This window comes from Helicoverpa armigera, chromosome 4 (assembly GCF_030705265.1).
Source record: "Helicoverpa armigera isolate CAAS_96S chromosome 4, ASM3070526v1, whole genome shotgun sequence".
Classification (NCBI taxonomy): domain Eukaryota; kingdom Metazoa; phylum Arthropoda; class Insecta; order Lepidoptera; family Noctuidae; genus Helicoverpa; species Helicoverpa armigera.
In genome coordinates, this window is record NC_087123.1 from 6818744 (window position 1) to 6844059 (window position 25316).

General features: G+C 34.4%; 1 protein-coding gene across 1 annotated transcript in view; it reads left to right on the top strand.

Moving 5' to 3' along the window:
- Positions 1-18824: 18824 nt before the first annotated feature.
- Positions 18825-25316, top strand: part of LOC110384180 (transmembrane protease serine 12) — a 47756-nt gene continuing 41264 nt past the window's right edge. The window contains exon 1 of the mRNA XM_021345326.3: positions 18825-18975. The gene's annotated coding sequence lies outside the window, so the exon portion shown is untranslated. The remainder of the gene's footprint in view (positions 18976-25316) is intronic.

Genomic DNA, 25316 nt, shown 5'->3' on the forward strand with positions numbered 1-25316 from the left:
TGTATTGGGAGGCCGCTTCTTTTGTGCATGAGTTCGGTTTTGAAGACAGGCAAAAAAAAAACGTTTTTTGTGATGTATGAGAATAAAAAGTTGTGTTCACGTAATTAATGGAAATAAAATTAATAGTAATTTTGTTCTTTTATTTATTTTTTAATATATCTTATGTTAAACTAGAACTTATGTAATTACTCAGAACATAACAAACAGTAACGAAGCTACAAGTTCAACGAAAATGAAATTAATTTCTCAAAACTAAAGTCATTAGCAGAATATTATGGCCATAATTAATAATATCGATTGCAATATAAATGTACTAGAAATCACTAATGCACATATCCTTTTAATTAATATTCGTAGAAGCAGTTACTTAGCAACAGGTTGCATCTTAGTGAACTACAACAAATCTATTATCGGACAGACGACTAATAAATTACTTGTGTAACTTTTGGTTACACTGAAACGAGCTTTGATTTGGAAAACCGATAATATCTGCCGCACAAATCTGCAACCTAAGTATTTGAATGATGAATACGGATGTTTTTTTTTTGTGAAATCCTTTTGATCCTTAGTTCATGGCCGAGCTTTTATGATTGGTTCGAAGCCTTTCACGTAGGAAGTGTACTCGAAGTGGTACCAGCAGGTTCTGCTTTTTTTATATGACTCGTAAAATATAGCTTTTTGAAATTATATCTTTGGGAAAAGGATAACCGTTAAAGAGTCCGCCTAAAGTAAGATCGTAAGTGATACTGACAAACAAACTCAAACAATAATCACACAATGTTCTAATGTTTCGAAGAAGAAAAAAAAAGACGCTTGTATTTCGTATGTGACCGCCAACCACTTCACATCTCATATCAACTTCTCGACAGCCGAAAGCCAATAAGCTGAGGATACCAATTTGCCGACAATTTGACAACTGTATGCCAGCAAAAAAGATTTTTTGTCAATGAAATGGAAATTGGATCTAATGCGGATTATGGCTTCCAATCGTTTTCCCATACAACGGAATCTACGAATATTGATGGCATAAGAATATGGTCTAATTTTTTGTCACTTAGGTATGTTGGCTTTTGTAAATAAAAATGCATTTGAAGGCAGTTTTCAATCATAGTCTTATATACTTTCCTTTTCAGTTTAATGCTTGCCATTTACAATGCCAGTATAACTTCGGTGACGTTCCTAGCAAATGTTTGAGGTAGTCATTTCAATTCGGTAAATACTCTTGATCCTCCCGCTAGCTACCATTTCCAGTTAAGTGCAGTTCTACGAAACAAACTGGACGAGAACCTTGTTAAACCTTGTTCCATATCTATATCTAGATTCGTGCTGTCGTCAACTTGTTCTGAAGTTGGCCAATTGAGGTCCCACTCGTAAGTACCTATCTAGATACCCTCTTTTAACAATAACCTCTGGTTGGATTCACGCAGGAAAAAAAATATTTTTGAAAAACGAATTGCGAATACGTCCAATCCATTACTTCCTAACATTCGCCGGCATTGTAAATACCTAGCAAGGTGCACTCATGCGTTTCATAGCTGTAATCAAAACCCGAGCGCTGCGCTGACTACAATATCAGATAGGTATTCCAGGCTGTGAATTGAAGTCTCGTGAGGCTTTCAAATTATTAAAAATGCATCTCAACTGCAACACGCGAGGTGCCTTAGCTGTTGTATGCATATATGGTGTTTCGGTTGTTAATAACGAGCGTGCCTACTGCCTTTGACATAGCAAAATGTTGCATCATAACAACAAAATGTTAAAACGAAAAATATACAATGGATTGCAGATACCTGCAAATTGATTTGCATCTCACGTTCGTGCAATGTTGCTTTAAACTTTTTGATTACGCAACAGCGGATAGAAGACACCTTGCAGCACGAATTGGTTTCGAAGCAATTTACATCGCAATTTTCAGCGGCTGCGAATCCGCAAAGTGTCGACTCACAGATTATGTTTTATCCTGACATCATTTCACAATTTTAGGTAAGTCCCCGAAATGTGTAGGTGTATAGTAAAGCTGTGGTATTTGTGGCGCTCCAGTGGACCGATCCCTTGGTGATTTGTGTGTGTTGACTCAGACACATCCCACGCTACGCGTCGTCTCACATGACCAGTGAAATGGCAGCCCAGGTTAGATAAATCGGACCTCAACAAAGATAGTCATTTAGGTAACGTTATGAACCATTTGGTATATATTTTTGGTACACCTGCCTGTTGTAGACCAATTATATTATATTCATATAATTATTATTAATTGGCTAGCTAGAAGGTACTCATTTTACAATAGTATTGTTAGGAATATATGAGATTAGGAACTATACCTTATTGTAAAGGATCTCCTTAGATCGAATAAAGGGCTTGATTGAAAGCGCTACTCAATCACAAGGTTCAATCTCTGAAGCATTCCCCAACGTTAGCTAGTTATAAATTAGAACACGGTGGAGTACGTGCCTAATTAATGCTGCCAGTCTATATTAACAATTTCAAGTCAGTCACTAATATCCATATGAAATTATTTAGAAGATGCGATTATAGACCTAAAAGATTAATTAGTTATCAACAGCAGTCGGCCAATGACTAAAAGACAGTAAAACAAGACTAAAGTTCAAAGAAAAAGAATGGCTACTACAGTCGGTTCTAAGTACTCCATTTTTCACTTTGTTCAAGCCTATACGACAGGCTTGTTTCACATTGCTGGAAAAACTAATACCATGTCTGCTAAATATGTGGGAGTATATTTCGGACACTAGTGGTCACCGATGTGTGTAACGGTCTTTAGATATTTATGTTTCAATCTATCCAGACTCACTTCACAGTTCTACAGAAAGCGACCGTTTTACGTAAATACGATTACGACGAAGATTTATCGAACGTGATTTTCGGAAGAAGCGTGCGAGCCGAAACTATAGGCTGGGTATTAAGCTAGGCTTTGAGAGTGTTTGTAAACTTCAGTTCGGTCTTAGCGATCAATTGAACACGCGATCCAAAGCTCCTTTCAACGAATTAATTTAAGCAAGTTTAGATATTTTCGTAAAATTCGTGTTTCTTATCGTTCATTTGCCATGTTTAATCATAACAATATCTTGGTTTCCGTCGTCAATTAATAGCAAACAAGTAGCTACTGTAATCGAGTTTTTATCGAAAACTTACCATATCAGGCAATTCGAGGACAGACTAACAGCCTATAATTTTAGTTTTATCTCTAGACGTTGCACAGTTTTCATATTAAATTAACTTTAACGGCACGGTCTGTCTCTAAATGGTGTGGGTTAGAGCGTGGCACCCACGTGACGCCCGTAATAGTTCCACTAACGAGGTATAATAGATGTTACAGACGTTAGCCGAGATAACTCTCACCAGGTTAATGGGTCAGGAGTATTGTTAGAGCCTTTTAGTCATCGGTTTTTAATCGCCGACTAAGCAGATAAAAGTAGTGCTTTAATTGGATTAGCTGCTTTCCAATGAGCCAAGACTTCATTCGAAAATAAATTTTCGACATTTCCATCTTATTATGTATAACATAATCAGATCCCCAATACACGTTTCTAACAATATGTTCTAGGAATTCACAATGTGATCGAATAACAAATACTAGGAAACAGAACAACAAAGGGATGGTACAGGGAAGACTGAATATTTGTCAAACTTAATTATTGGGTGGGGATCTAAGATTTAGGGTGTTAAAGACAAATGAAGTGCCTGTGTATTTTTATTGCCTGACTAAAACAAGCTTGATAGGCACTAGATAAGAATTACGTTCATAATGGTCAAAGTATATTGACAGGAGGGTTGGTGACCGTTGAGTTCATTGCCACGCATCGTTGGTTTTTCTTTAATATTCACAAATTATTATTTCGTAGTTAAGATTTTCATATGCTTTAGTTAGGGTGTAAATACAGTGAACGTGTTTCTATATTAGTAGCAAGCGTATCATAAATATAAACATTTTAAACTCTATGACTTAAGTACCTACTTACTTATAATTCCCTAAGGATAATTGGTTCAACCCCACGTCGTTTTCGGCTATATCCCACTCTGTATTCCTAAGCAGAAAAACGTCACGGTAAGGCCCGGGTTATTTGCATTTGTATCGATAAATTGACAGTCGATAAAATGGGTATCCTCTAACGAGTTTCCGTGTTTTTGTCCCGAAGTTTCGACACTTTTATGGATACAAACGTTTCCCTGATTTTATAAACAAAAGTGCGGATACATCGGGTAGGTACATTATTGTGTTTGAAGTCCACAAAATTGGCTTCCTATATCAACTTTTATGTATATAGGCCCTTATCTTGTTAAGTTGAACTTTATTCATAGCTCGTTGGCATTGTTAGTTTCTGAAAACGACCTGTGATTATACTGTATTAAGATGTACACTTTAATTGTATGTTGTTGAGTAAAACAATGTTATAAAAAGTTTTTAATGGCTATAACTAACCAGTTACAACCTACGTTAACACTTATGTCCATTACTTATTACATAAGTGAACAGTTGTATGAACTGCGAAGAATACTATTCATGTTCGTCCAACATACGGAGTTTGAACTTGATGAACATAACTGCTGTCGATTTGAGCGTAGAATGATGGATGTCTAGTAATTTATGATTTAGTTTCGGTTCAGTGATCCTGCGATATATCAAAACTACGAAGGCTACGTGTCATTCAAGCTAACTTATTCACTATTACTATTAATGCGGACATCAATTGACTAGGTACGACAATTTGGTGAGCTTAGAATTTAATCCAAGAGCTGTTGAATCACTGTTAGTGACTCAGCTGTTATTAATAATGGACTTATTTGCTTTCAGTTAAAGCTTTGAAGGCGTGTCGAGTCAACCATTCACAATCAGATTAAGCTTTTAATGTAGCATTATGAAAATGAACTGTGGAATAAGTCAACAATGTATTAGTGATACTACATAAATAGACTTACACTATGTATTAATTCGTATAAAAGGACATAAATCACATTCACTGTTCATTAATAATAACTTTGTAGTTTGATTTAAAATTAATTAATTAGAAAACACTTTAGTAACATGTTTGTTATTAGCAAAGGTTGCGCTGATTCGGAGAAGCGTATAGTTAGAACTCTGCCGGATACTTTGTTGTATAATAAATAATAGACCCCTTACAGAGCCATCGCATACAAAGGATAATGAAATAAATAAATACTAAAAAAAGGAAAATTTTCGACGGCGTTCATATATGGCTTGCTATGGTATAATAGTTTTGTATCATTTTATAAACAATTTTATATTATTTTCTATACTAATGTTTTTAACATTTTGTATGGAACCGGTTCTTCAAACCGTAGTTTGATCTTTATGATAACATTTATTTCAAGTTAATTTCTGCATACATTTTCTTCGGTTTTATAGCCATAGTACTTGAACATCATCATCGCTTAAGGTACGTGACTAAAGTGGATAGTTCGCGCCGCAACGCCCTCGACGATCCTCCATCTAGAGCTTAGAAAATATCAAAGTAAGGTTTACATAAACTTTCATGTTTTCAAATATTCATACTTAAGTGTCGATTGAACCAAGATTTATTGGCTTCGGTCCATAAATAACGCGTGTTTTTCTTTTCTCAGATAAGTTTTTTTAAAAGGTTTTCTTTTTAAGTTTTTTATTCTTTTATTAAAGTTTAAATATAGAGTGCCTTACTCATTTTGGAGTTTTAATTTATACTACTTAATTAAAATGAATTGTTATTTTGAGAAGGTAAATAATGGTCGATAGTATCCTTTAAAATGAACATTTCAGCGGGTTCTTGAGTGGATGTTTTGAACTAAGGTAAACGTACCAATAGTCGTCGGATTTCGGAAATCACTGACTTTGAAGCGCTACTGTGTGTTAAATATTCAATAGAAAATGAAAATTTTTGCATGACGTGATAGAGTATTTATTCATTATTCTAATTAACTAATGTTTTTGTAATCATTTTGATGGGTTTATATACTTATTAAGGCAAAAGTAAAAAAAGGGCGATTTGTACCAATAGTCGTCTGATTTGTACGGATATATAGTTATAGTTACAGCCTATTTATCGTCCCACTGCTGGGCACAGGCCTCCTCTCACACGGAGAAGGATTGAGCATTAATCACCACGCTTGCTCAATGCGGGTTGGTGATTTCAGACTATATAGTCCAGGTTTCCTCAAGATGTTTTCCTTCACCTTTTTATCAGCCATTGGTGTCTAAGATATACTTAGAAACTCGTATCGTATTTGTACGGATACTCGTCAAATTATCCCAGTACTCGTCAACTTTTAATGCTAATGTAAACTCTCTGCTCTTGAACATAAGGTTCAAGTTATGTACATTTTTTTTTTGTGCTTGAATTTGTTAAGTATACTTATGCTTTTGAAACATTAGGTAGGTAGATAGATAAAAAACCAAATTCCTATTTAGAATAGCAGGTCATAATCTGTTAGAAGAGCAGGTATTTAATAAAACAGATACATGGTTGCATTTTAATTTATATTCCTATCTATCAAACGCTTGGAATCACAAAACCAGTCTATAAAATATCTATACTAATATTATAAAGCTGAAGAGTTTGTTTGTTTATTTGTTTGAACGCGCTAATCTCAGGAACTACTGGTCCGATTTGAAAATTTCTTTCAGTGTTAGATAGCCCATTTTTTATCCCGGTACGGGAAGTAGTTCCCACGGGATGCGGGTGAAACCGCTCTGGCAGAAGCTAGTATGTTATATTTTTTAATCATAATAACGATGCAGTTATGTGCATATGTAGCACGAGTAAAATAATTACTTTTAAAATATTTAAATTGTAAAATAAAATAATTAGTATTCACAAAAAATAAAAGCCACATTCATTTATATAGCTTTCCGCGAAATAATTACTAACATTCATAGATATGTAGGTAAGGTTGTCATTCATCAAAACTTCTGAACTGCTTAGCACATGCTAAGTACCATTTGCAAAAATCTCTATAGACAGTTTAAACTGTCTGCTGTCTTAAAGGTATCAATCAAAAAATAAAATATGATTAGGTACAACTAACCGTTCAAACTCAATAATAATAATATCTAATAAGCCCCACAGGGCATCTGAGGTGGATGACGGGGAGTAGCGGAGAGTCCCCCATCTCCGGCCTGCCGGAGTGAAGGTCTCCCGCCTCTTGGCTTGCCTTCATCGGCCGACCAGAGTGGAGTCGCTAGAGCATGGTTAGCAGCCCTGCTCGGAGGGTAGGTGCCTCGTGGTAAGTGGCGAGTGGGCCGGTGATGCTGGACCCACAGGGAGCGCGTGATCTGCGTTTAAAGTCCGCCGAGGTATCCTCACCCTTCAGCCGCTCATGTACCTGTTGCCCTCTTGTTGCGATTTAGCAACTGATTCCCGGGGGCCCAGTAAGTGAGGTGGCGAGTCTCCACCTGCCATTTTAACATGTATTTTATACATTGTCATCGGCAGGTGCCATAGTTCCTCATCATCATCATCCTCTGACCCTTTTTTCCCAACTATCTTGGGGTCGGCTTCCAGCCTAACCGGATTCAGCCGAGTACCAGTACTTTACAAGAAGTGACTGCCTATCTGACCTCCTCAACCCAGTAACCCAGGCAACCCAATACCCCTTGGTTAGACTGGTGTGAGACTTACTGGCTTTTGACTACCCGTAATGACTGCCAAGGATGTTCAAGGATAGCCGGGACCTACAGTTTAACGTGCCATCCGAAACACAGTCATTGGTGTCATTGCAGGATATACTTAGAAAGTACATACAAACGTAGAAAAGTTGCGTTGGTACTTGCCTGACCTGGAATCGAACCCGCGCCCTCATACTTGAGAGGTTGATTCTTGGCCCACCAGGCCACCACGACTTTTTTTCCAGGTGCCATAGTTCCTTTAGTTTCCTATATCCTAATCCACTAACATCCCTCGCAACGCAATAGCCCAAGTAGTTTTCCTCCATAGTTAGCAATACTTTAGCACAGAACCGGAGATTGTCCTTGGGTTCATTTCTATAGTATATCGGGTGTGTCGTTCATAATCACATTAAATGAAATGCGTTAATATACTGGTTAATATATGTCGATTAACACAAACAAAAAAGAAAAATACGTTAAAATAAAAATGATTATTTCAAACAAAGTAATTAGAATAAAAATGTACGAAAATTAGAACACCATATAAAAGTCAGTCATCACAAACAACTGAAATTCTCCCTTGAAAACTGACAGCTGCTAACTGAACAAATCATTCGATAGTCCTAACTTTATCTCTGCTTTACACGTGATGTTGTAAATTATAAAAACTAAAAATGACTCCTGTGGTTAAACCACTGAATGGATTCGGTTTTTTTTTTCAATTCGCCATAGAGTATCATAAAGTATATGCGATTGGATTTAATGTGATTGTGAACGACACACCCTGTATATACAGGGATAATCGTCGGTTTTGTGTCACCATTTCATTAAAGTTGTCTTAAAAGGGCGTTTTAATTTTTTTTGCTACATCTGATGTTGTGTGTGGGCCCTTGATTTACAGCTTTTATGACTTTTAAAAGGCCCTCTTGCTTGTAGTTTCTTTCAGTCATGATCTGCTATTAAAATTACGATCATGCAATCACTAAATACAGGCAATTTTAAATAAAAAAATCTTACTTAAGATTACTCTTTACCCATCAATATCGAATACGACAAGCAAAGAAGTGACAGCGATGGAAGCTATGTCATCTTAGTTTTAAAACTGATTTTAATATTTTTGCGTAAAAACTAGTTGAATGACATAATTTTTATACAGGTGCTATTAAGGCACGTTAGGAAGACGCGGTACAATACGCGTGACGAAATGCAGTTATTTCGAACAAAAAGCATAGTGTAAGAACAGTCAATGTTTGTTTGCCACAAATTGTAATCCAAGCGTAGTAGAAACAAAGGCTAGTGCTAGACCTACTAGTACCCAAAGCGGTAGATCTTAATCAAATGGCGGAGGCCTACAGCGGCCAATATATACCTGAAAAAAACACTCGTAGAAAGTGCATACTTATAGAAAACGGGATTTAACCATTAAGAAACATATTAATTGAATCGAATAACATGACTGTGTACGTGCATCTAGAACCAGCAGAGTAAAATTTACCCCTAAGAAAAAGCTTAAAAGAAACGCAGTTTTATGAACAAATGTAGTCTTAACCTTAAATATGTTTGTTCTAGACAGTTATCAATTTTGTAAAAATCTCGATATTAGCAATTTATTCGCATTTTGGACTGAAAAACACAAAATATCCTCATTATGACGAGTTTAGGTGCAACTTTTGAGCATGTCCCAGTAGTCGTCATAATAATTGTAAAATTGACGGGTTTTGGGTCAAATGGGAGTTTTGAAGTACCAATAGATGTCACATTAAAAAAATATATCTTCTATGTTAAAAGTATTCCAAATTGCATATTACATCGCTAGCAAATAAACTTAACTATCTAATTAAACAAAGAAACATACCACAGACCCCACTGGAGTTATGTAAATCAAAACTCAAAACCACGTGCTGACTTTCACTTTTGACAGCTGAACTTCACGAAAAAACGATTTTGTTAGGACACACACGTTTGAAATAACATATCTTAGAAGCCGTAACTGTTAAAACCCCGTATTGTTATTTCAATTGTGCAATATATTATCAAGAATATGTTGATATATAAACCGGCCCATTTTAAGTTCAGTAGAAAATAATAATAAAAGTTTTAAGATTAATTGACGACTACTGGGGCATGACGACTTCACCCGCGTTTACCTTAAACTATGAAAAGAAAGTGAATATGAAAAAAAAACATATGTAAAGGTTACCAGCTAAATATGAATGAAAAACCTGGAAACAAGTTTTAATTCGGATTCGTGGATAGTTCTCTCAGTACGCGACAGAAACAGCTAGTTTAATATTAAAATTGCAAGAAACAAAAGTACGAAAAGGGCGCTTTAAATAAAGAAGAACTTTGCTAGAGGTCAGCTGTTTATACGTTACTTTGTTATTCATTCTACGGAGAACGTTTGAACGGATTGAAATTCAAATTCAGTTCGATACAGTTCCTAACCTACATTGATTCTAAAAAATCTTTTCGAACACATTTGATTTAAATATGCTTTACATTATTTAAAGTTCAAATGGTCTGTTTTAGAAAATAGTTTAGTAAATACTTCGTTTACCTGCTATTTCAAATTTATGAAAGTTTACACTCAGGCGTGTCTCTTTGACTATATATTTTATGGAATGGGTTACAAAATATTTGGAATTTGTTCAAATAAGTTATATTATTAGTAATGTTTAACTAACTCGTGAGTTACTCCATTACACTTTTTCTGACATAATGGATTTTAAATCATTTTATTTAAAGATCACTTTGAATAGACGCGTAATTCTGCCTTCCACCAATATTAAGATTATACTTAGGTGATATTGTATTAAGACATATATAAAGCTTTACTTGTTAATAACACAATGGCAGAGATTTATCACACATACTCAAACAAAACAGATAACTTAATAAACAAGCTTACCCAAAATTCAATCTAATAATCTAAGATTGAATACTAGGCGACACATCTTCAGTAGCCGTGTAATACCCGGTTACGTAATATCTAGGCATTAGGTAATCAGTTCGTAAGTTCGTAAGTTCGGCGACACGGTTCATTAAGACCAAGACATTAAACAGTCAATGTAGAATATCTCCTACTACGTGATTCAGTTGGCGACGGTAACAAGACAACTTGCCTATTATGTCACAAATTAATTAATTGTTTCAAACTCAAATGTCACAGAACTAACAAGAATTTTGAAGCCCAACCTTCAAAATACTCGCAGAAAGCTGATTTTGATACTGTTACTACGTGTTTGAGAAATATGTTAGCTTTTAAGTTATGACACTTTGACTTTGGGCATAGTTTGTTAGAAGCCCTAAGATGTTCTGCAAAATTTTGTTGTTCAAAGTAATGTATATTATACCTTGGTTACTTGATAGAGTGCTTAGAACAATGGATGCACTGTTTCTGCTTCTAGGACCCAGACTCGTTATTTATTCGCGTAATTAAGAACGGTCTAAAGAGAATATCCATGCCATTATTAAACCTTTAAATAAGAATAATTTGGTGCTTAAAGCAACAACGGGCTAAATAGATTTGGTCAAGAGAACTAAGCAATGAAACAAGTATTTAGCGAAATGAACATTCATTTCATGTACTCGGGAGCTAAATGAATAAAGAGAAAGAAGAATTTAATTAGCTCTAAAAAGTATCACGGGGTCTTGTTCATAAGAAGTTAAATATATTTTTTCATAGTTTAGTGGCACGTAAATGGCTATAAACTGCAGTAGTGCAAAAGTTTTTACACATTTTTTAAGGACTCCTGTGTACCTAATCGTGATTTAATTTCATAGGCTTAGGTTACCGGGAAGCCATTTAGGTTTTGATTCCCTTGAGAGTGTTAACGTACTGAATGTATGTTTTTTAATGTAAAGTAAAAAATCTTAATCTGTGCCATAGATCTTAGCATATGGTTCGGACAACTCGATATATCCACGTATTCGCAAAATATACGGTCATGATAGACAGATAGAGTGATCTTATTTTTATCTTATGGAGATTGGGTTTCGTTATTCCCTTTTGAGGTACGGGACCCTAAAAATCTATGAATCGTGTACAAAATGTTAACGGAGTATTTACCCACAACACTATGAATGTGCAAGAACTACACAATTCTTTTCTATTGTTAGGAATATTTTACTGTCGGGATAAATTTCGGCGTTGAGTTGTAGTTAATTGCAATATTGGTGACGTATTTGGCACATGGATTATTCGCCACCCCGCGGCACTTGATAGTCCATTTAGTCGCAATTGTTCAGTAATTCACGCCCGACATTATTAATAGCTTGTTCGATCAGCACTTCATAGGCCTAACATTTGTACTAGACCGTGTTCGAATTAAATTAGAGATTCAATTATAAGGGACTTTATTATAGACTAGATTAATTGTTGTACAAGCTTATCGATGAAGGCTACGTTAACGTGGTCGGCAGTAGGTTGACCATCTATTCTTGTTGAGAACCGGCCTTTCTTGTAAATACATTCAGCTTGTAGGTTGAAGTTATCATTTCTAAATAGAGACCAGGCATTACAAGAAGACAAGCTAGAAATACATACAACCTGCGAACCAAGAGGTATCGTGTTCCCATTGTTACTGTTGTGGAGTTCAGACGGGGATTGACTCCATGTGCTAACTACAGCTACAAGACTGAAAGCCGATACTTGATAATTTTAGATTCAGTTAGGAATAAGCTAGGTATATGTAGAAGCGGCTTTCGCTGAAAATCAGTGCTTCGATTAAGTCTTGCATGTAAACTTGTCTATATTGTCACTAGGTAATATTCGGCTTATGAGAAAAGCTTTTCAAGGCGTATTTTTTAAACCTTTGACGTTCCATTTCTACAAGGACAGATTCATAAATAAACTAAGACCCATTCACCGACAGTAAAAACGTCGGATTTTTCTAAATTGAAAAAAGTCTCATCGTTGGGCCTTAGACGCTTTTTCAAATAAATAAGAAACTGAAGCTTCTAACATTTCCTAGAGTCATAATTATCTTGCAAAGGAGTTCCGTTACGGGTTGTAAATCTCGCATGAAATTCTAGCCAGTACTAAGTTCCTTACTGGTCAACTCCTAGTTAAATGGTGAATGTAGTCCAGTGCATGCTAATCGAAGGTTTGATTTAAAAGCACTTTATGCTATCTCGGCTTATCAACATTGATATAAATGGTTATTCATTAAGGTAAACCTTATTGATGAAAATAAATATTACGAAAAATTTTATCGTAAGTTGGTTGCTGCGTTATTTTTGTATAGGTACCTACATGTATATTATAAAGACCCATGTTTTTCTAGAAACTTGCCGCCAATGCGAATACTTGGAAGAAGTCGTTTCTCCGTGAAATAATATTGAGGAACTGCACTAGAAAACAGAAAAAGCAGATCGAATCTCTTGGTTAAAGTCGTAGTTAAAAAGTTAAGAGGAAAGAGGTAAAGTTTACCTAATACTTTAACAGAACCGCGAGGAAGTATGTAACTTTTTAGTTTAGCACACAGTTACGACCCTGAGATTTTAAATTTTATAGCTGAAGTAAATCCAAACTTTCACCAAAATATCGTAATAAAACTCTGGAAACTAAATCCATTACGCTTTAGCTTACCGCAAGCTTTTCGTACACACCAAAGTTGTGAGCACACATTCGGAAAAAGGATGAATTCATTCCATGGACTTAATCCATTGGTGGCAAAATCGTCATATTTTATGGAACTTTTTTAGCAAACATTTTTTTGTTGACACATATGTGAATTTGAAGTGATTGGTGGCTCGCGTGCCGGAAAAGAATTATTTTTTCTGTTATAGTAATATTATTTTGGTCAGACTTTCATTAAGTTGTGATATAATAGGTACGCATGCATACTAATAAAGCCAGTTGATAAGAACAAAAGTACAATCACGTAATTGTATCTTAACAGTTGCAAAAATTACCCAGTAATAGGGGGAGGGTCAGGCTAGAAGACGTGACCGAACTAGCAAACTAAATGGTTACGTTTTGCGTTTATTTTGAAATAAAGAAAGAACAAAATACATAAATACTACGTAAGATTTGCTTAACTAACTTTTCTGCTAATCAAAGGAGATCATTCAAGTCTCGAACATTTTGTACCCAAAAATGAAAGTGCCGGCCAGAAGAAAAAAGTAATAGATTCTTGTAGAGAATAATGTCCTGAAGATTTTTTACTATTACAAGAATTGTCTACAATTAACCCCTAGGCTGCTATTTGACTTTGAAAATCCCAAAATGTTTTGAGCATTACATTACGGCCCCAAACTGGAGAAGCCAGCCGCTGCCTTCATACGACTCCTGCCCGACCTGGGAAGTCATCAAATGACCCCCCTCTCGCTGTGGGAAAGTCAGACTCTTACTGACTAAAACCCATCATTGGGAAACCAGGGCCGTGGTAATTCTTTCGAACAATCCCGCAGCCTCGATATGCCTTGTCCCCGCAAAAATATCGCATGATTCTTGTCGAGGATGCCTTGAAGATTTTTTACTATTTTAAGGAACGTCTTCGGTTAACCCTCAGACTGCTATTTGAGTTTATCGTGAATAAAAATCTATACTTGGATGTTACAGCAAATAACGTCCAGAGTATTTTTTTAACTTGATGACTTCCCAGGTCGAATAGGAGTCGTTTGAAGGCAACGGCTGGCTTCTCCAGTTTTTGGCTGTATTGTGGGATTTTTTGGTATTTTCAAAGTCAAATAGCAGCCTGGGGGTTAATTGTAGACAATTCTTGTACTAGTAAAAAATCTTCGGGACATTATTCTCTACAAGAATCTACTATTTTTTTCTTCTGGCCGGCACTTTCAGTTTTGGGTACGAAATGAATGTTCTCCTTTTAGATAGGAGTCGTAATTTTATCATGAATTTATTAATTTAATGCGTTGTATTAAAGGCAGTCTTCAACAATCATTCATTTTCTTTCGTTAATTTTTATTTCTTTCATGTTATTGCTATTGGCCAATCAGGATGCTTTGAAAACTTATTTTTATTGTCTTTTCCCCTAAACACTGGATTGTGCCTCTTGGCTATGCGATATTTTTGTCCGTTGGGCTCGTAATTTAGAAGGTATTTTAAAACAATATCGAATTCCGAATCATTATTGACATTAGGATTCTAAAAGTGATCGAGGGAGATTTTATTATTTTTTTTACCATACAATTTGTTATTGAGTCCGTTCTTACAAAAACGAAAGCAGTGGCCTATTTTTATACCATCTATTTTTGGAATAATTTACGCCGTTTTCAAAAATAAAATATAACTTAAATAACTTATCATGATCTATTTTGAATTTTTCGACGAAGTCGCACCGGCGAAGTTTAATTATGGAATCTTAACGTCTTTCCTTATTTATTTTTTGTAACATAACGCCTTGAGTGTTAATTTACATTATCAAAATTATTTTCTATAAAAAACAATTAATTTATGCTGAATACATAAACAGATTTTCTTCGTTCTTTTATCTATTTTTAAAGCGAATCCAACGTTTGCAAAACTAAATTTTCCGAGATTTGTGCAAAGAGAAAAAGTTATCAAAATACGTATGTTATTCCAGAAAATATTTTTACTGATGGGTAAAAATTCCGCTAAGTAAATCCGTTAAGCCCTTTAGGTGTAATAATTTTACAAACTTGTGAACTTTATTTTTGCAGTATACTTACTTAAATTAATATCCCATTTCATAAGTTGGTTTTAAACGGAGTTATCGTTGAGTTAGAATTGACCTTAATTAATATAATTTAAGCTGATAATAGTGTAAAGAAAATATGCAGGTTCGTATTAGGTACCTATAGATAGTTCAACTCAGATTTGCGCGCGGCCCTATGTGTGCGTCGGCTTGTAAATATACAACTTTCATTCGTGTGACAGTGACGTCGTCCGAGGATGACGTGTTCTTATTGCTTTTTGTTATGGGTACAGTCGTTTACGAAAATGTCTAGTTCTTCACGGAGAAAATGTTTAAGGAGGTAGCGTTTCAAAAAATGAAACAACATTCGGAGCTTTTTATTATTATATGTGCTCTCGCTGTGGCGGAATATTGGGCTGACATAGTGTAGTCTCATATGACATGTCATCGACTCGAAAGAAGAAGAAGAAGAAGAAGATTATTACATTTTACAGTTTTTCATTATTTTCTCATATGTTTTTTTCAAATTGACATTGACTAGTAGTAGTATCTAAGAAATAAATGAGATGAAATTTCTAAGATGGATTAAATACTCCTTACATATTTTCTAGGTCGGGGTACGCAATAAATAAAGTGTGGACTAAGAATGTAAAAAGACGCATAATCTAGTATAACAATGTAAACAAAATGTGTAGGGAATTTAAAAATTTTAGAATTTAAAAATTATATTGCTTCGCATAATGTCAACCAAAATAAGATGGAAATAATGAAACTCATTAATGTTAACGTTTGAGTCAAATTGATGAAGGGATGTTGGGTAATATCATCATTTGATTTTTCAAGTAGCGATTTAGAATCATTATAAATAAATAAACATTAAATTACGTAAAAACTGTTTTTCTTTAAACAGCCGTATACAACCCCTAAATAACTGTATTTGTACCCGACTGTACCTCTTGTCACGCACACAAAGTCACTGTATATGTACAAGGGTTACCCACACATAAGGCCGCGCGCAAGACTGAGTTGAACTTACTATAAATATTTTAATGTATTTTAGTACTCCATGTCACAACATGAATTATAATGATCTAAGTTCAGAGGGCCGTAAAATATTTAATCATGGACAATACCTACTTAAATAATGTATGTATATCGTGCATGTATCTGTTGACTTATTCAGAAGTTCAGTTCAGTTCAGCAAAAGAGAGGAACTAGAAGTTTTTAGGGCTCATACTTACGAAAAATAATGAATTCGTCATTATTTTTTTAAAAGTATTTTTAGCTAATTGTCTCATACTTTTAGTAATGATAATAATAATTATTTGTGCATTAATATCGACGTTGGAGTAGTGAAATAAACCTCAAAATGTATGTAGTACCGCCCAAAATGGTGATCAGTATCATAATTAACGAGCCTGTGGTCACGGGTTATTATTTGATTCCGAACAAACCGCCATTGCTCAGAATTTCCGCATAAGTTACGGTGATTGGACATTGTATTCGTAAAGAGATGGCTAATAGAATAAAATGTACAATAATCTTAATTATAAATCTGAAATATTTCGAGATCTTACTTGGTTATTTTACCCTACCTAGATAACTAACAGCGCCAGGTTAAATCAGTTACCCAATTTGAAAATTAAATTGAAAGGTTATTTCGTAATAAGCTAGAATAAGTGCCTATTGAGAGACATAGTTCAGCCTACAGGAACGCCTACACTCCACTTCTTAGGTCCGTATTTCGAACCGCTGTTCATTTGTGAAAGCCGTTTAAAATTAGACTAATAGATTTGTTACTCAAAACAATTTTAGAAATGTTAAAGGTTATTTTGATTTGATCGTCAACTGTATAGAACCTGTTGAATTTATATAATTATTACGTTTATTAAATACGGGAATCAGACTAACGGTATACTTACTTTATACTGGTTACTTTTCTGCTGACCTGAAGGTAGAGTCAGTCCACGGGGACTTGATCGAGTCAACAAAAAGGACCTTCTTGCGTGTGCAGATATATTCCATCACTCTTTCAGTTCATCAATCACACCTCCTGGAGTTGGTCCCATACGGTCGAAACGGACCTTTATTACTGAGACACAGCAGTTAAGTAATAAAGAGTTTTATTTTCAACATCAACACAGTACTTATTGTGTCTGTGGCGGACACAGTAAAGCCACAATTAATTCAAATGTCCGTGTCGAGACAAACCGCGATTAAATTCACCATAAAATGGAATCAAAGCGCTTTTGATTAGGGTAAATAGATACCTGTTTGTGTGGCCGGTATTACGTGTATCGATCATTGGTTTAATTTTGAAATTGGAGTTAATTGGGTATTGTGTTGTAACCTTAGCAGTGGTTACTCGTTATTACACCGTTTTATGTTAAGCGTTTGTTCTGCCGATGCTGCTTGCGGAAAATCTATAGAATCATGCTGTTTTGACAATTCATTATAGTATTATATTTTGGAGTAGCAAACTAATGCCTGATGTATACCCACATAATTTTAGTAAAAAATAAAAAATGTTACGACGATGCCAACAGTTTCAAATAGCAACTACAGTTAATTAAAATTAGTTATGTCCTCACAAAATAAAAAAAAAAAACAATAATTACTTTTTAATAGACAAAAGGTGTAACAAATCAAAAGGCAAAGATATAATCGCGTCGCCTACATCTGGCAGAAGCTGTTCCAATATTTGATTACGCGGTCACCGCCCGGGCGTTATCGCTTCCCCACTGAAGTAATCTGCTAAACCACTAGTTTGTTATGATATCTCTCGTTCAATTAATTAAATTCCTTGGACAAAGATTGGACGCTAAAACAACAGATAATCTTCCAAGAACTCGCCTTTTTTTGTACATAATTAACAAAAATATACAACGGTTTTTCTACAATTGGTTTGCAAAAAAATATCACAGTTTCTTTTGCCGAAAATAAAAGCTGTCTAAAACATCTCTTGATAATCTTTGCTTGTTAATTGCTTATAAATAGTTCGAAGAAACATTATCTCGATTGATACGTTTGCTGAACTTAATGGAAATCCGATTATGCCAAGAGTGTAGACGCTAGTTGCTATTTTCAGCACATTAGACAAACTACACCGAAGAAATAAGAAAAGAATCCATTAATTTACGCTGTTAGTACCTACTTTATCTTTCGTAACTAGGCGTCTATGTAACTAATAGTGCAAACAAACCTACTTTTTTGCTAGGCTTATCTTAACAAGGGAACCATTTCTAGGAAAATTTATTGTGAAATTGAAATTTTTACTTTTTTTTTTAAATAGTTTTGTTTGTATTTCATCCTCCGAGCCTTTTCTCAATCATGTTGGGGTGAAGTTTTGTTTGTATTTATTTTTAAAAAAGAAATGCTTTATCGTCAAACTTCTACAACGGTATTTAAGCATTCATAAAAAAAACTTCTAAATTAACAAAAAAAACTCAATTCAAATTCTAGATCATGACAATACATAATCAAATTATCGATATGTGCCGTACGTAATTGAATGAAGCAAAAGCGTAACATTGAACTCTTGGAAACAACAATGTTAACAGATCTGTTATGTTAAATGGGCTATAGTTTAGTTATACGGCGGTAGACGTCGGGCGGCGCGCGCGCAGCACCAGTGCTCCTCGAGTCGCGGTCGGCGCTGCGATCTCCGTTATCTGTGCCGTGTACTACGTTATCACTAAGCATCTATGTTGTGCCTATCTTATAAACAGCCGAGCGTTTGAGGTAAGATGTATATACTTTATACTATTTGGTTAAAACCTCTTTAGTTAATTTTTTTAGCCACTCAATTCTGGTTAGAAATGTATGTTCTTGTTGTTTAACCGGCTTCCTCAAATAACAGAACTATCAAGTTATTTAGGTTTAATTTGATGCTCGGAATACATTAATGTATAAAGAATCAATTAGAAACTAAAGTTAATTTGTTTTCAGTTCGTTTCTTTGAATATTTTATGACTTCGTTTAAACAACAAACTTTATTATTCAGAAGACCCATAGGTAACACTTACAAATCTAGTTTCTTAACCATAATAATTTTATTGAGTCCAATATTGTTAAGAGAACATGATATATCTGTTAAGTATTTTTTTTTAATATTGAATAACGATGATACATTTCAGTATCAATATTGAATCTGGTGGTGATATTACAAAAGAAATAAACAGACGTCAGACACACGTTTACGAAAATGTTGTGTTGTTTTTTTTTTGTAATTTAAAGTATGTCGTATTTCAAAAGGTACATCGTTGTGTGAGAATGTATAGTAATACCTAAGAGAAAATTAAATAAACAAATAACAATTCCAAAGGAAGAGTTAATGTCAATACAGACATTTTTAGAATTCCTTGCTAATGAAACACGTCACAATTCATTCAGCCATAAGTCGTAAATAAGGAAAGCCTACCGTTTGCTTCTTGATTTAGTTAGAAAAGTTCTATTCTCAGAATACATTTTTTAAAACTTAATTGTGGAGATGTTGTTTACTGGGAAACGTGTCATGTTAGCAAGACAGACAGAATTTCAAAATATATGACTCCTCACAATAATGTATCATAATATAATCATATCATAATATATAACAGTTTAATGCAACAGCTATCGTCATAAAAGAAGAATTACTTCGAATAGAGAATTCTCTATAACTTGTATTTTTTAAAGTCCTTCCTTCTAGTGGATACTTAAATAAAAAAATAAATAAACCAGAAACATTGGATGATATTAACATGTATAAATTAATTGATACACGTGCACAAGGTTATAGAAAATAGGTTTGATGATTTCGAGGGTCAGCGTTATTATCTCTGTTTAACTAGAACACATTCTAGAATCCGATAATGTTATGTGCTACATAAGATGATCCATATTAATTGTTTTTTTTTTCTAGATAACATGCTAGCTGACTCTTGATATATTAATCTGCAGAAATAATATGATAATAGTGTCTGGCTTTTTGTTTTTTGATGAAGTGTTATGAACCATAATGTTGAGATATTACTTTCTTTGTAATATTCGGTTATATTAATGCTGTACTTGTATTTACGTGTTATGTTTTAAGGGCAAAAAAACGTCAAAGTTATACTAAAAACTTTATTTTCCGTTAAATAAATAAATGGACTATATTCAGTTTCCAGTTTACGCCTTGTCTATTTATAATTCCTTTCTGAAGACCGAATGCGAAATCGATCGTTCCAAAAATGGTCTCAAGTTATCTAAGTATTTGCGGAACCCCTGTCAATCAATTGAAACCGTATTTGTGCCGACTCCCTCTCACCTCTTAAAGTTCCTAAAATATGAAATAAATCACTGGAATGTTATGGGTACGTTAACTTCAATATTGGTTTGAATACCCATATGTATGGTATGTTATTTTAATGAAGACTCCATATAGAGCATCATTGTTTCTTCTTGAAAATATTTGACCGCAAAAAAGGTCGAAAGTAACTAAAATAAATTAATTCTGAGTAGACTTGGATTAATAATAATTTTCAACAGCTGTTAGGTAAGCTGTGTAAAACTACCACTACTACTACTACTAAGATATTACAAGGGAGGAGTTAAAACTCAATTTCTATAATTGTATCTACTTAACCCACATAGCGACAAGGGTCAAACAAATTAAAACAATAAATTCGTCAAGCAGACGGCAACATTTATTTTAATTTATTAATATCAATAAATAGAAGAAATTTAAAGGTTTTGTTTTAAACAAAATCGAGACACAATCAATTCTAAATTGTTTTTTTAACTCGTTTTAAATGCAAAAAAATGAAACTATTTCAAACAAACCAATATTTAAATAGGTTATCTATTTTTAGATACATTTTAGTGTTCCATAGATTTGTTTAATTTAAGATCATTCCTTCCGTCAAGTTATCAGTTTCAATGAAAATGACGTAAGATCGAGTCTTGCGAATCTAATTGGTCAATGGATTGCCTGTGTAAATAAACAGTGATGTGCAATTAAAATTTGTTTAAAAACTATCAGTTCTGCTACCATTATTTACGTCAAAATTCTCTGTTGCCAACGGCTTTGTTGTACTAAAGAATACTTGTATATGCTTCACTGAACTGTCAAAACACAAGTTGATTGCACTTAAATCAAAAATTAACAGATTTTGAGAAATATTTTTTTTTGTATCAGCAAATTGTTCTACATAACACAAATATTTAAAATCGAGTGCATGCGCCGATTTCGTAACAGTCGTTTTAGATATTTTATGAGACAATGTGTTACTCATTTGATATAAATAGGTTTTCATATTTTCAGCTAACCTTAAACTTGGTTCTATTTTGCCTTGATGTTATGTAAATATTTGGGCAACTGAAAATATAAATTTTACACTTTTGCTCTTAGAGTCGATATTAATGATATCTGTGCATATAATCAGTTGGCAGATTTATTAATTGATTTATGGTATAAGAGCTCTATTTTATACTTACCCAGTGCAGTATTTAATTCCATTAACTTAAACACACTCCCTTCTTATTTAAAATATATTCAGTACAAAAAGTAATAAAAGCGAAACATTGCGACGTAAATAAAATCTCACAATAAAAGACGAAATAAAGCTGTGACGCTGTAAACTGTATGTGACACTGATAGGTAGAAAAAGTTCACAAAGTTTCGTAGCCCCAAGCTTCCTTTTACAGTTGCTTTTGCAATTACTTAAAGCAAGCTTTCAGACGTTCAAAAACTTTCAGACAAGTCCAAAAAGTTATAATGCATTTCGTGAGGTTCACAAATGTAGGAATGCTTTTGAATTGTATGATAAATTGTGTTATTTTCTCTAGGGTACTTAATTATATTTTGTAATTTTTTTACATTACTGTATTTGGAAATTCTGCAAGTAAAAAATCTTAAAGCGTAAGTAATGACTAAGAGAGACATTTACTAATGTTGGCGATCAGTTCACCAATTGTTTAACTTCGGTAGGTATTTAAATTTCTATTACTCACTTAAAGCTGGATGTTTGGCATTTTATTTTAAATCTACTAAATTAAGCGTTTGAATTTTCATGTGATATTTATGAAGAATTCTCAATCCTGATAGCAGAAATAGTTATAAAAATAGCAACAGTATTATTAATTGATAACAAAAACAGCCTTTTCCAATAAATCTGTTTCCAATTATTCAGCAGTTTGGTAACCGCAATATTTCCGAGAATGAAGCTTATGAATTACATGGTTCATATTTTCAAGCATATTTTCACATAAAAATATTATGAAAACACTGGTTTATTCGCAATCCAACAAAAAGATTTAGCATAGCACCGGATATAAAGGTTTTCTTTTATCTAGGAGCGCTGTGATTTTATTTTAGTTCTTAGACAAGACGAGGGATTCGCTCGTTTGTGAAGATTGCGGTTTACTGGTTTCTTTAAGAATGGTTTCCATTCAACGTCAGGAGTTCTCATCGAATCCTTTCTGTACGCTGCTTGAGTTGCTTATGAGCTCTTCACGTTATTCAACTTTTCTAGTTACGTTAGTTACAAGGGTTAGGCCTTTGGGCTTATATTGATTGTTTACCCAATATTGAAAGAGATTGTCTTGAAAAATAAGCCTTCTACATATTTCCCAGCCTTGAATTGTTCCCCGAACCCAACTACGCAATGAAATCCTAAACACTATAAACTTTTTTCATAACAGTTCCAGATGAATTTTGATGTTATACAAATACTAAAACATTACGTAATTACAAAGCTAAACAAACATGGCTGTTACAATACCGTTTGGTTTTGGTAGACGAGCTGGCAGCACGTGTATGTGGACTTGTATAGTTCGGCTCAATGTGGCGCAAATTCAAGACCACGTCGACAGCTGTCGAAACTAGGTATTACGTCAAACTTACTAACAACAGATATGGGCTGGAAACGCTGCGGGAAATTGACACATGAACATGCGCTTACTTGCGGTTGGAAACTAATTTGGAGCAAGTTTAGTGTTTTAGCGCGTGCCACTGAATGCATCCGAAACTATTGTGGTTGAACTCCCCGTGTGTACTACCGCAATGTTTCCACTAAAATAATGAAAACGTCGTTTATTTAAAATTCGTTTTCTAATAACTTAAATAATACTTAACATACATATTTCATCCAAGTAATCTGGAAAATAACTCTATATGAAAATATCTCTGCAAATATGAGAGCTTTTTAATTAGTGGCTGCATATAATGTTTCCTCTTCAATTTCTAAATTATGAATAGTAAATTTGGCGCGGCTGCCAAAAAGGCATGGGGCTCCAAGCATCGTTTGACGCCGACTGAATGTGTAGTGGTTACATAATATAATTCCCTGTAACTTGAATCTCGCTCGGCTTATTATACTAACTTCAAGTAATTCCTAAAGGTAATTTTAAAAGCTTTTAAACTAAACCCTGTGTTACTGGTAATTATGTTTAAACTTTTTTGAGTAACATTTATTAGTGTTCCAAAAAGTAGATACAAGTAGGTATTGAAAAAGTAATTTTTAAATTGTTTTAAAATAGACAGTAAGCTTGTCTCATCTAAGAAACTTGTTAATAAAAACACATTCTAGATACCTAGTCCACGTGTAACTAAAATTAATAGACCTCATATAATACGAATAAATGGTCAAATTACCTTCGTTTGGGTGGTACCAATATCAAAATCAATGATACTAAATTTGCTGTAATTGCACCAATTATGGACTCGTATCCAAAAATAAAAATGTCTAATAGAAATATGTTTATTATCATTTAGGTATCTTTGTTAGACGCCGAGCTTTATAGGAGCTTTTAACATCTCTACTAAATTAACTAGAAAATTATGACTGGCGTACGATAGGCAATAATTTTATGGAGCATAAATTCATTTTAGCTTGTTATAGGTAGTACAGTTGTAGGAACAATTAATTTATGAGTAATGTATGCAAGAGGGTGACGGTATTGTTCGGTTTCAAGGTCTTCGGGCCTAATTTCGAAGATGACTTGTAATCAATGATGCAATATCGTATTCTGTAAATTATTCAGGCACATGACGTATACGCGTATACGGTCGAGATTTCACGCGCGACAAATTCCGAGGGACAAAAGTTCTGGTACGCAGTTCCATAGTTTGAACCGGCTGATAACGCGCGACAAAACCTGTGTGCGCTTCAAGATTCTGTATCGCAATTTTGGACAAAAAACTTAACGGAAAATCAGATGGTGTGAAAACGCTGCTAACACAAACAGAACATTTTTCACAGTACCTCGTCGTCATTCAGATCGACTGAATTAAGGACGCTATAAGGCGACTGTGATGCAAATCAGAGTAAGCCCGGATACCACTGATGAATGTGATCACTTTATGTATCGCAACGGGCACCGCTCGAGCGTCGGTGAATATTCACGGCGAACTAACATCTCGTTTATCGTCCACGGGATTTACCGAGCTGTTTGATGCGAGACTATTGGTTACTGATCCGTCGGTAACCTCATAGAATAGACTAGCTTCACAAGCGATACTTCATCTCGCTTGCAAAGAACCGTTGCATGATTTCATATTTGCCTAACAAATAGTTCGAAACATTGTCTGCATACTTTCACAGTCACTGAACTAAACTTTACAACCGACCTTAAAACTTCAAAGAAAACACATCGCGATTCCGTAATGTTCCTTTATGACTCACTTTACGATACAGAGTTGGAGCTTGAGCACATAACTGTTATGTAAGTATAGACTTTTATTCAATAAGCTATTTATAACTTAGTGACATGCGTCAAAGGTCGTCTGCGGAATGTCTGGCGAAAACATGCTGAGAAAAATATTGACTTATAAGATTTAATCTATAGTATTATTGTGATCATTTATTTATTTTCTAACATATGATTTACATTTTTAAATATTAAATATAAAAATAAAAAACATTTAAAAATATAAAAAATAGGTTGCCACCGATATCGGGCACAGGGTCCAAGGTACCGGTGGTTAGGGTCCCAGAGACAGAAACCTCCTCACAATACGTGCCGTATCAAGGAGTACTGCCTTCTGAATCAGTCCCTTGATCCAGCCGCCCAACGAGAGCCTCCTGAGGTGTTCGTCGAGGCTCTTGGCTATTAAACCATTG